Source organism: Macaca nemestrina, chromosome 2 (assembly GCF_043159975.1).
Source record: "Macaca nemestrina isolate mMacNem1 chromosome 2, mMacNem.hap1, whole genome shotgun sequence".
Taxonomy (NCBI): domain Eukaryota; kingdom Metazoa; phylum Chordata; class Mammalia; order Primates; family Cercopithecidae; genus Macaca; species Macaca nemestrina.
The window spans coordinates 97,054,626-97,067,560 of record NC_092126.1 but is presented as its reverse complement, the minus strand read 5'-3'; the positions used below and the strand labels follow the sequence as shown (position 1 = coordinate 97,067,560).

The following is a 12,935-nucleotide window of genomic DNA, read 5'->3' as shown; positions in this document are numbered from 1 at the left end:
TGGGAGCAGTAGAGTGGGAGCATCCTGGGCCTCCTGAGCCGCACCTGGGGAAAAAGGCTGATGGACAAGCCTTCACCTGTGGCTGCCACTTTCACAGGCCCAGGCTCTTGTCCCAGGCACTGTTGAATGATGACAACCTCATATTTGTCACTTCACTTCTCTCCACTTCATTTTTCCCGTCTGAAAAAGGAGGGGGTTGAGCGCGAAGTCTGTAATTCTTTATGTCTCTTGCCTCCCACCTAGAAGACTGTTTTGCACTTCAGATTTCAGCCTGCATGAAAAACGGATGCTCTCTACTGTTTCACATTCAGTTTTGCAGCTTCTATCAACTTATTAATAATTTGTCAATAGCAATATTTGAAACATAATTTAATCTGTATTTTAGCTCTACTTTACAAATGAAAAAAAATTAAATTTATAAGGTTAAGCCAGTTGGCCAAGATGATCCAACTAGCAAGTAATGGCATCAGATTAAAAACCCAGGACTGCCAGATGCCAGATTTCTCCCTTCTGTACCTTTGTTTTTTCCTGCTGTATAAAAGAACTAGTGCCAACGAACTGTCAAATAAGAGAGGTTATCAAAGGGAAAATCAGAAATAGAAGAGGAGAAAAAGGACAGGTTTGAAATAATGCCTGTGGCTGCACACCTTAGAGTAGACCTGAAGGAAAGGGCAGGGGAAGCAAACATGATAATGAGACAAATATTCTAGCGTGCGGTTAATCCGGAACCAAAAGAAAGATTAAACATGGAAAAATGATTTTTTTTTTTTTTTTTGAGACAGGGTCTCACTCTGTCACCCAGGCTGCAGTGCAGTGGCGTGATCTCGGCTCACTGCAGCCTTGACTTCCCAGGCTCAAGAGATCCTCCTGCCTTGGCCTCCTAAGTAGCTGGGACCACAGGTGCATGCCACAGTACCCTGACAATTTTTTTGTATTTTTTATAGAGATGAGGTTTAGACTGTTGCCCAGGCTGGTCTCGAACTCCTGAGCTCAATGGATCCGCCTGCCTTGGACTCCCAAAGTGCTGGGATTACAGGTGTGAGCCACCGTGCCTGGCTGAAATACTACTTATAATGGTTTAGCTAATGAGAAAGTGAACATGTGAGAAACACAGGATAGCACAGCAGATAAATGGACAAAGTGAGGAGCCGCCAGGCAGAAACAGGCCATCAAATGCAAGGTGGCACAGGCAGGACCAGTGCCTATAAGCAAGGTTTCTAAAGAGGTCATAAATTACCTTGCAAAGCCTTTCAGAGGTTTGCCAGATAACAAAAGGAAAGTCATTAGCACAAAGTGTACTTATCATATGATTCTATTATAGGTGGAACAGTGAAGCAGCAGGCACACCTGTTAATTTTGTGGGAGAGCTCCAGATTCAAAGGTTCTGTACGATTACCATTGATGTTAGGATCACATGTTCAGATTTTGGTTGTGGAGAAAATAAAATCACTATAATTATATCATGCCTTACTAAAAGGAGATATATAGAATCTTAATCCATGTGTCAAAAAAGATAAACTGCAGACTTTCTGTTAAAATAAAACTTAAAGCTACATTTTGGGGAAAATGTGAAGAAACGAAGCAGAGAAATATGTACCCGGCTGGGCACGGTGGCTCCCGCCTGTAATCCCAGCACTTTGGGAGGCCAAGGTGGGCAGATCACCTGAGGTCAGGAGTTCGAGACCAGCCTGGCCAACATGGTAAAACCCCAGCTCTACTAAAAGTACAAAAAAATTAGCCAGGCATGGTGGTGCATGCCTGTAGTCCTAGCTCAGGAGGCTGAGGCAGGAGAATTGCTTTAACCTGGGAGGTGAAGGTTGCATTGAGCCAAGATTGCACCACTGCACTCCAGCCTGGGTGACAGAGTAAAACTCCGTCTCAAAAAAAAAAAAACAAAAAAAAAAAAAAAGGAAAAAAGAAAGAAAAAGAAAGAAATATGTACCTGAAGATGGGGGGAAGACAAAATAATGCAAATTGATCTTAAATAATTTCAGAGCCCCTCAAAAGCTGGGTAAACAAGCTACTCCAAAAAAGTTTAGGATGAGTTTCTAAGTGAGAAAGACCAACTCAGGATGGGGTTATAGGAGTGGAAGGTCCGCAAGGGTCTGGCAGTAGAACGTACATTAGCAGCAAAAAAACTAAATCCAGAGGGAGCACAGAGAAAAGATGGATTGCTCAGAGTCGATTTGGGAAATACACTCTCCAGAAAGGAATGGAGAAAGTATAAATAGTGAACTTAGGTGCTGGGTCTTATGACAGAGGTGGGGAGGTAGTGGGTAAGGGATAGGGGTGAGACTCGGGGAAGTAGGGGAGGGAGTAAAAGGAAATGTAAAAGAAAGTTTGTCTTTGGGATCCTGATCAGGGCCTTGCTCTTCCTGTTTTAATTCTCCTCAAGTGTCAACCGATAGAGACTTGAAGTGATACTGATGTCTCCACATGGGACTCTGAGCACCTCTCTGGGTTTCCTCCTCAATTTGGAAAGCAGTGTAGCAGACAGGTTAGGAGTCCAGCCTCCAGGAGTCAGCCAGCCTCGGGTCAAACTGCAGCTCTGTCACTTAACTAGCTGTGGAGCCTTGTGAGACCACTAACTGGCCTCTCTGTCTTCATTTTCTACGGGTAAAAAATGGAGACAATAATACGAAACCACAGTTCTAAAATCTAAACGGCTTGGAAAACCAAATGATTTTTTACAAATATTTGGTGGCGGCCGGGCGCAGTGCCTCATGCCTGTAATCCCAGTACTTTGGGAGGCCGAGGCAGGTGGATCACCTGAGGTCAGGAGCTCGCGACCAGTCTGGCCAACATGGTGAAACTCTGTCTCTACTAAAAATACAAAAAATTAGCCAGGCGTGGTGGCGGATGCCTGTAATCCCAGCTACTCGAGAGGCTGAAGCAGGAGAATCGCTTGAACCTGGGAGGTGGAGATCGCGCCGAGATCCCGCCATTGCACTCCAACCTGGGAAACAAGAGCGAAACTCTGTCTCAAAAAAAAAAAAAAAAAAAAAAAAAAAAAGCCAAATATTTGGTGGCAAAACCAGACCAGAATTGACGCAAAGCTATTCGTAGTTTTATTTTTTCCACCTAGTGTGAATATTCATATATTTCATTGCAGAAATATTAATGTGCTTGGTTACAGGGTGCTGCTCCGTACCCTAGTTGGGGTGTCAGTAATACATAGTAAATAAATACACACTTATGACCTTTTTAAAATCTGAAAAATTCCGAACTCCAAAACACATTTGGCTCCAAAGGTTTTTGAATCTATGGTTCCTACTTCATAGGGTTACTATAAGTATTCATACAGCGCACTTAGAGTGCCTGCCACATATTAGTAACTCAATAACTGGTGGTTATTATTATTACTATTACTGTGTCTTTTCTGAAGGCCCACCTTTTAGAAAGCTGTGAGTACAGGAACTGCCAAAATAATGACAGACACAGCAATTTACTTAGGTGAATGTGAGGGTTGTATTCTCCAGGTTGTGGATATGCCTGGAGGATGGTGATGGTGAAAAGAATGTGTGACAGCGTTCTGGAAACTGAGGAGAAAAAGACCTTCGAAACAAACAAACAAACAAAAATGCATCCTACAAAGAGAATGAAGGGACACAATTTGGTTTGAAGACCATGGGCCTGAGTGACAGGAAGGATTCAGAGTATTGCAGGGTATTTCTGACTTAACACCCCAGATGCCCATGGGCCCCTCCGGAGTCCCAGTGGAACTGAAAGAAAAGAGCAAGTGACAGCTGGTCCTGGGGTTGCAGCATCCAGTTGGGAACCTCTGTAGCTCCAGGATCCAGTCCCCACCATGGCTTCGGCTCTGAGAGAGCAGATCCTCTTGCAGCCAACGTGGGGTAGAACTTTTGGCAGGCACTACTAGCAGCACCTCTAGTGGACGTTATCAGCCTTGCCACCCTTTGGGCATCTACAGTGATCAGAGGGAGCCAAAGGAGTTTGGGAAAGAGCAGTGGAGAGGAGAAGCCAGAGAAATATTATTTAGTGAACCATTTTGTGAGTCTATTTTTACTCCTAGATGGTCATGATTTGGGAAATATAAGCTACAGACAGAAAGTAGCAGAATAAATGAAAGAAATGGAAATAAATCGTTGCGAAAAAGAAAATATGATGTTCGAGTTGTAGTTAAGTTGCTCTCAAATAGGTGCTTTCTGAACCAACAAATGCCTTAGCTCGCACGTCCAAGGGCACTACTTGTGCAAGGCAGCTAGTGGTCCCTAGGAAGAGACCTTCAAAATAATAAGGCAAGTGTTAGGAAAAGGCACTTTCCAGTTCATACAAGGGCATTTGTGTTCCTCCCAAGTAAAGTAGATGTCATTTTCAAATGTGCTTCCCTTGACCTTATGTTCTTTTCTTAGCATGATTAAGGGTAGATCAACTCAAATTGCAACACAGACACTTTAACGGTAATGCAGGATTATGTTAACACTCTAAGTACTTAATGATGAATGAGTCATATGTCAGGCTGTGACAAAAGGCTGTGCTCCTTAAGCAGGAGAGGCCTAGTTTTGGCACATTAATTTCTGAAGCTTAAGTCCAGAGTAACTGGATTTAGGAAGTTAATCTCTGTTTTACTGTAATTCCTTCTAATAGATTTTGGCCCCTTCTTTCTCTTCCCTACACTTTACATGTTGTCTGATAGACTTAAAAAAACACACACATAAGAGAAAATCCTTCTTACTTTGGCTAATGAGGAGAAGTTTCTGCAAGAAGACTCTCAATCTCAAGATTTTTCTTTTTTTACCGTAACAGAATTCAGGGAAAAGCCAATACTTTCTGCAAATGGGCGTATTGGGGTGATTTAATCAAGGACGTACCCTAGGAACCTGAATCCTGAGGCGCAAGGGAGGTATGGGAGGGCTGAGTGGGGCTGATGGCATGCAGTAGCAAGGACCCGACTTTTGGAGGGCATAGGAGACTATTCAGGTCTGGTCTGAAACTACACAGAGGACTGGGTTAAAAATGAGGTGGTTGCCAGGGCTGTGAGGCTGAAATTTGGACAGGCGTGAGAGCCTGGCTGGTTTCTGGAGGCAAAAATAACTCCAGACTGAAGTTGGCAGCTGAGCACCTGCCTAGGTGTTCCAGAGGCATATGACAGTGAGGATGGAGGAGGCCATGAAGAGCAGGTAGAGGCGGAAGAGCAGGGCGTCCATCACGTGACTGAACTGCACCCACAGCTCCACCGAGTGCTGCTTCTGGGCCTCACGTTCCCACTGGGCCCTTGTCCATTCTGAGCCCCCTGTCAACTCTGCCTCCTCAGGGCCTGGCATCTGCCCTGCTGATACTTCTGGCTCCTTCACACTTACAGAAAGACAGAGACTCAGCCACGGGCTGCAAATGTCACCTATACAGGGAGGGAGACAGGGAAGGAGGCAGGAGAAGAGAAGTGGAGGTGGGGGAAGGGGAAGTGTGACTTCCCTCACCAGGCAGGTGGGTGGGGGTGAGACCCAGGCCCTTATTTCCCTTCTGGGGCGCAGTGGGACAGCATCTCCCTGGGCTGGCGCAGTGGAGCAGCAGGGAGTAGAGCCACTGAGGCAGGGGTGGGAGATGGGTGGTGGCCACGTGCAGCAGGTGGGTGATGAAGATGGTGTCCGGCAAGCTGTCTACCATCAGGGAGAGGCACAGGGCGAAGTAGACACCTGCAGGCAAGGGGGTCTGCAAGAGGGCCAGAGGCACCACCTAGGATTTCTTGTTTCTTTCCCAGAGGATCTTTTTCTGGGATCCCTTTTCACTTCACCTGGTTCTGCCGGTCCCTCTCCCCATCCAACCCACACCTTGCTTTTGCTCTCTTGATGGAAGAGAGGACGTACTGATGAAGTGTGTGATGAAGTGCCAGTGGCTGGGAGCAAGTCATTCATCATGAGCAAGAAGACGCTGTAGCCCAGCAGAACAGTCGTCTTGAATGGGGCATAGTTCCTACTTTCCAGTGGCAGGTAGAAACTGAGGATGTCGATGGCAACCAGAATGGCACTGGGCACCAGAAAGTTTACCACGTAGGGGCTGGGCCTGTGCCTGCACCTGATGACCACCTGGTAGGGAGGAGAGGGAGGGGCAAGTGAGGAGTAGGATGGGAGGCTATCAAGACAGGTAATAGCAAGAACTGGAATTTGTCCCAGGCCAAACTGTCTAGTAAGGAAATATTGCCTCCCGTCCCTTTCACCATCCGGTCTCTCCATCCAAAGGCATCTCACAAGGTTAGAGTCTTCCACGCTGCTTACTACTGAAATCTACTGTATCTCATTCCTTTTGGCCCAAGGTGTCAACTTTCTCCACTTAAATTTTTATTCCTACCGATGTGCTCTTAGCCAGACTGTGGAACCACCGACTTAGGTGTCACGTGCATTTTATCTTTTCATTTCTAATTGCTGTTCTCATCAAGGTCTAATCTCTAGTGACTTTGCAGGAGGACATTTGAGACCAGTGGGAGGGAAAGCAGAGAGTAGCAGATATTTTGGGGTTATCAGGATTTGGAATCATAATATCCCTAAGACAGTGTTTGCTAACTCTTTCTACCATATCTTTTTAAAAATAACAAAAATTCCTGCCTTCCAAAAAGTTCTGACAGCCACTGGGGAAGGGGGAGCTCACCCTCACTGTGAATCACTGGCATAGAGGCTTTGTTTCTTCCTCAAGGGATGCTTTGTTTAGTAACTATTTACTGAGTACCAGGTATTGTTTCAGTACTGAAGGTTTATCAGTGAAAAAGTGACAAAAGGCTGGGCACAGTGGCTCATGCCTGTAATCCCAGCACTTTGGGAGGCCGAGGCAGGCAGATACCTGAGTTCAGGACTTCGAGACCTGCTGGCGAATGTGGCGAAACCCCATCTCTACTAAAAATACATAAATTAGCTGGGCATGGTGGCGGGTCCCTGTAATCCCAGCTACTCAGGAGGCTGAAGTAGGAGAATCACTTGAACCCGGGAAGTGGAGGTTGCAGTGAGCCGAGATCACGCCATTGCACTCCAGCCTGGGTGACAAGAACAAAACTCTATCTCAAAAAAACAAGAGTGACAAAGGCCAGGCTCTGTGGTTCACGCCCGTAATCCCAGCACTTTGGGAGGCGGAGGCAGGTGGATCACCTGAGGCCAGGAGTTCAAGACCAGCCTGGCTAACATGGTGAAACCTGGTCTCAGCCCCTGAGCTCACATAGAAGATGGCTTGTTCATACTGGTTAGTGGCCATGGTCACTTTTATTGCTCTTTGGTAGATACCCAGCAGTACGCACTCCCTCCTTGCTCTGAATGAGGTTCTGTGATGTATCTGAAAGCTCCTGGACGTCCTTCTCCATGCCCGGGCCCGTGTTCTCCACTGCAAAGCAGGCCCCGATGACTCAGCCTCCCCAAATGCTCCCAAGTCCCTTGCCCAGACTGTTGGATCCCTCACTCCTTAGCATCCAGGCCCTTTTCAGCAAGATTCCCTCACTGTTCCCAGCTTTCTGTCCTCTTCTCAATCAAAGCCGTCTCTCTGCCTCTCAACAGTCTACTTTAGTGAGCCCCACTAACCTGTGTAGGTGAAAGAGTTGAAGGACAGCGTGCAGCTCTGTTCATGGAAGGGGAAATAGAAGGTGTCCAGTTTACAGATGCTGACCACCCCCATTGGCTTATTGTATTTGATGTGACCTTCACTATTGACATACTAGCCATGAGACCTGCAGGTGTCTGATCCACACTGATGCTGTGTGGGAGAAGGACAGAGAGGTAGGTGCTGTGGGTTTCCCCATCAGACTTGACCTTCTTTCTCTCTCAGGTCATCCCATTCTTGAGCTCCAGTCCCACTCAGATGACTTCTTTCTTCTACCTATAATCATATTCTGGGGGTTTGTAAGTTCTTCAATTCAGATCCGGCTCTTTTCTAAGTTGAGTCTTTGTGTGGCCTTATTGGTAACATCATGTCCTTCCCTGTAGATGTGGTTTCCATTTTGCATTTTTGGCCCTGAGACTCACGACTGCTCGATGAAGACATCTGAAAGCCATAGGTTCTCAGTTGCCATGCCGGACTTCTTGATGCCTCTGCATTCATCTGGGTTCCACTGCACAAATTGATTGTGCCCAGGCCAGGCACGGTGGCTCATGCCTGTAATCCCAGCACTTTGGAAGGTTGAGGTGGGTGGATCACCTGAGGTCAGAAGTTCGAGACCAGCCTGGCCAACATGGTGAAACCCCGTCTCCACTAAAAATACAAAAATTAGCTGGGTGTGGTGGCAGGCCCCTGTAATCCCAGATACTCAGGAGGCTGAGACAGGAGGCAGGGAAATCGCTTGAACCCAGGAGGTGGAGGTTGCAGTGGCCTGAGATTGCACCACTGCACTCAAGCCTGGGCAACAGAGTGAGACTCTCTTTCAAAAAAAAAAAAAAATTGATTGTGCTAGATCTGTAGGAAACCATGGCATGAGAAAAACACAGGGAGGGAGCTAGTTTTAGTTTTGCTCTGTCTTCTGCACCTTCCCATTCCCTTTTTTCACCCATTTCTTTCCTCTCCCACCACCTGTCTACTGACAGCCATCACACTAACAAAGCCTTGTTTGTTTACCTCAGTATTCTCAAGACAGAGCTTGAGCTTGGTTCAGGATTCCCTGAGATGGAGCCACATAAGTATTGGCTCCCGTGGCCTTAGTGTATGCCACCTTCCCCCTGTGCCCCTTCTCTGCCCTCCTATACCAGCAGAATAATCAGAAAGTTTTATATTTTCATTATTGGTCTGATCATTTGACCTTGTCTAATTTATGGATATTTTCAGCTTTATCCAATATACTCTGCAAAACTGGACCTAGCAGTGGAAAAAAGGGAGGTACCCTTTTTTCCAGAAGTACCAGAGTACAGGAAAGGGGAAACTGAGTCTGTCATACCATATTTAGCCACAGGAATGATGTCACCAGTTGAAGATGTGAATCCTGGAAAAGAAGCTTTCATCTAGATGATTAACTCCAGGAAGGCAGGTCCCGTGCCACCACCCCCTCCTTGCTCACTTTCAAGTCTGTTCCATGTAGCAATAATGATTTTTGATCTAAGCCATGGAAATATACAGGTCAAAACAATTCAAAGTACATGGAAAATATAACCAAAAAAACCTAGTAAGAAGGTCTATTGGGAAAATGTTTCTTGACAAGTATTCCAAAAAGAACAGATTTTACCTGCAGTAATGTCATTGCAGCATTTCTTATCATGCCTTTCCACTCCCCAGAATACAGCTCTACTTTTTAAAACACTTTTAAGTGTCATTTTTTCTTTTTTTTTTTGAGGCAGAATCTTGCTCTGTCTCCCAGGCTGGAGTGCAGTGGTGCCATCTTGGCTCACTGCAAACTCTGCCTCCTGGGTTCAAGCGATTCTCCTGCCTCCTGCCTCCTGCCTCAGCCTCCCGAGCAGCTGGGATTAGAGGCATGTACCACCATGCCCAGGTAACTTTTTGTATTTTTAGTAGAGATGGGGTTTCGCCATGCTGCCCAGGCTAAAAATAATTTTTTCAATATTTTATTGTGATAAAAATATATAACGTAAAATGTACTCTCTTAACCATTTTAAGTGTACAGTTCAGTGGCATTAAACACATTCACATTGTTGTCCAGCCACCACCCTCCATCACCAGAGATCTTTTCTTCTTGCAAAATGGAAACTGTACACCCATTAAACAGTAATTCCCTTTTTCACCCTCTTTCCAATCCCTGGCAACCGCTATTCTACTTTCTGTCTCTATAAAATTAGACATATACACCATTTGTCCTTTTGTGACTGACTTATTTCACTTAGCATAATATCCTCAAGGCTTGCCCACATTGTGGCAAGTGTTAGAATTTTGTTCCACTTGAAGGCTGCATAATATTCCATTGTAAGTACGTGCCACATTTAATCTGTCCATTCATCTATCAATAGACACTTAGACTGCTTCCGAGTTTTAACTATTGTGAGTAATTCTGCTATGAATGTAAGTGTACAAATATCCTGTTTTCACTTTTTTTTGGGTATTTATCCAGAAGCCTAATTATTTGGTTGCATGGTAATACTATTTTTAATATTTTGAGAAATAGCCATACTGTTTTTCCACAGTGGCTACACCATTTTACATCCTCACATGCAGTGCACAAGGGTTCCAATTTCTCCACATCATCACCAACACTTGTTATTTTCTGTTTTTTTGTTTTGCTTTGTTTTTTTGAGACAGAGTCTTGCTCTGTCTCCCAGGCTGGACTGCAGTGGCACAATCTTGGCTCTCTGCAACCTCCACCTCCTGGGTTCAAGCAATTCTCCTGTCTCAGCCTCCCTAGTAGCTGGGATTACAGGTACCTGCCACCACACCCAGCTAATTTTTGTATTTTTAGTAGAGACAGGGTTTCACCATGTTGGTCGGGTTGGTCTTGAACTCCTGACCTCAGGTGATCCACCCACCTCAGCCTCCCAAAGTGCTGAGATTACAGGCATGTGCCACCTTGCCTGGCTTCTGTTTGTTTTTAATAGTAGCCCTCCTAATGGGTGTTAGATGGTATCTTATTGTAGTTTTGATCCGCATTTTCTTAACTATTAGTAACATTGAACAAACATCTTTTCTTGTGCTTATTGGCTATTTGTATATCTTCTTTGGAGAAATGTCTTTTCAAGTCCCTTGCCCATTTTTGAATTTGGTTGTTTGATTTTTTTGTTGTAACCAATTTTACAAAATCCAATCAGAGGGCCGGGCATGGTGGCTCATGCCTGTAATCCCAGAACTTTGGGAGACCAAGGCAGGAGGATCACCTGAGGTCACGAATTTGAGACCAGCCTGGCCAACATGGTGAAACCCTGTCTCTACTAAAAATACAAAAATTAGCTGGGTGTGGTGGCACATTCCGGAGGCTGAGGCAGGAGAATCGCTTGAAACTGGGAGGCAGAGGTTGCAGTGAGCTGAGATTGCACCACTGCACTCCAGCCTGGGTGACAAGAGCGAGACTCCATCTCAAAAAAATAAAAACAAACAAACAAAAAATCCAATCAGAGGGTCCACTGCTCACCACTAGATGACTGCAGTGTTGGGTGAGGACTTACCACTTCCAGATGGCAGACAGGGTGAAGGTGATGTTGACATGAATGGGGATGCTGTAGTTGGTGACTGGACCGACAGCCTTTCTGACAAACACTGCTTGAAAGGCAGCAGGGTCCACCCCATGCTGGCCAAAGCCTGAGCAATTGATAATTAAAGTGTTGCCCTTTCCTGTAGTGAGCAGAGACTCTGAGAGAGGAGGGCCAGGGCTGGGGGGCCTGGAGAGTGTTTCTGCATGGAGAGAAAACAGGGGGCACTGGGAGAAGCAAGTGAGCTCCTCCTTCCTGGTCAGGAAGGGTGGGCTGGGCTGGTAGGCAAATGGTGGAAGTTGATGAGGTGAGCTGAGTCAGGGATCCATCCTCAGTGCCACTGTTTTATCCCCATGCAAAACCTGTCCAGATGTGTACGCAAACTCAACCCTAACCACCACTTTATAGTGTCCTGCCACGTCCTTAACAATCTCACTGCAACCTCTCCACCTTCCCCCAGGGTCCTTCTTTTGCTTACCTCCAATGTGGAGCCATGCGAGTGATGTCAGTGACAAATTTTGCACTCACAGTTCTCCGCCTCACTGTATTAATATGTCATAGATGCTAATAAATTAATGATAAGGGAGGTAATCAGGTAGGTAGTGTGAGACATATGAGATCTTAAGAAAACAAATCAATTTCAGTTTTTTCAATTTAATGAGTATTTACTGTGTCTTTACTATGTGCTGTGATTGTTCTAACATTTAGTAGTCTTCATCACTGAGATTATTTTAAATAATTCTCAGGCTGGGCTCAGTGGCTCACGCCTGTAATCCCAACACTTTGGGAGGCCGAGGCGGGTGGATCACCTGAGGACAGGAGTTCAAGACCAGCCTGGCCAACATGGTGAAACCCCATCTCTACTAAAAATACAAAAATTAGCCGACGTGGTGGCGGGTGCCTGTAATCCCAGCGACTCAGGAGGCTGAGGCACGAGATCGTTTGAACCTGGGAAGTGGAGGTTGCAGTGAGCCGAGATGGTGCCACTGCACTCTAGCCTGGGTAATAGACCAAGACTCCATCTCAAAAAAAAAAAAAGAAAAAAAAAAAAGAAAGAAAGAAAAAAAAGAAAAGAGTCAACTAAATGTTAGGATCCTAGGAAGAGGTACAAAGTTGTCAATGACATGAGCATCATTTTTACCATAATGAACATCCAATCATTGACTATCTAGGAATAACAAATATTAGCCTGTTTTCTCGGCTTCCCAAGAGTTACATGTCTGCTCAGCTCTTACTCTTATGTTATGGTACCTTGCAGCAGCAGGTGGAGGATGAAGCCGAGGAGGAATCCTTTCCCGTGGAACCAGCCTCTTTCCATCTTCCTCTCTTTGGCACTTCTCTGGGTACTTGATGATGATGTTAACCTTAAAAAAACTCAGACCACACCTTGAGCCCTACCTTTGAATAATACATATATGAGCTGGCATTAGCCACCTCTCTAACAAGACCCCTTGGTGACAAGAGAATGTCACAGAGGAATAACTCACCCGGTGCTTTAACTGGGCCTGAATCTAGCCTCCAAAAGTAATATGGCAAATCAGTTTGGAGAAGAGGAAGAAAAATATGTGGTCACTGGAGCAGTGCTAATGGCTTCCTCATACTTTAAAGTCACTCTGGTGCACAGTGCATCACTGAGAAGGCACGTATGACTACCACTGCCTCAAGGTGCCACATGCACTTGTTAGACCCTGCGGCCACCTTTCTCTCTCTTTCTTTTCTTTCTTTCTCTCTCTCTCTTTCTTTCTTTCTCTCTCTCTCTTCTTTCTTTCTTTCTTTCTTTCTTTCTTTCTTTCTTTCTTTCTTTCTTTCTTTCTTTCTTTCTTTCTTTCTTTTCTTTCTTTCTTTTCTTTTTCTTTCTTTCTTTCTCTTTCTTTTCCTTCCTTC

At 45.3% G+C, this 12,935-nt stretch overlaps 1 pseudogene; it reads right to left on the bottom strand.

The window, feature by feature from the left end:
• HTR3D (5-hydroxytryptamine receptor 3D pseudogene) lies at positions 4,988–12,469 on the bottom strand (annotated as a pseudogene).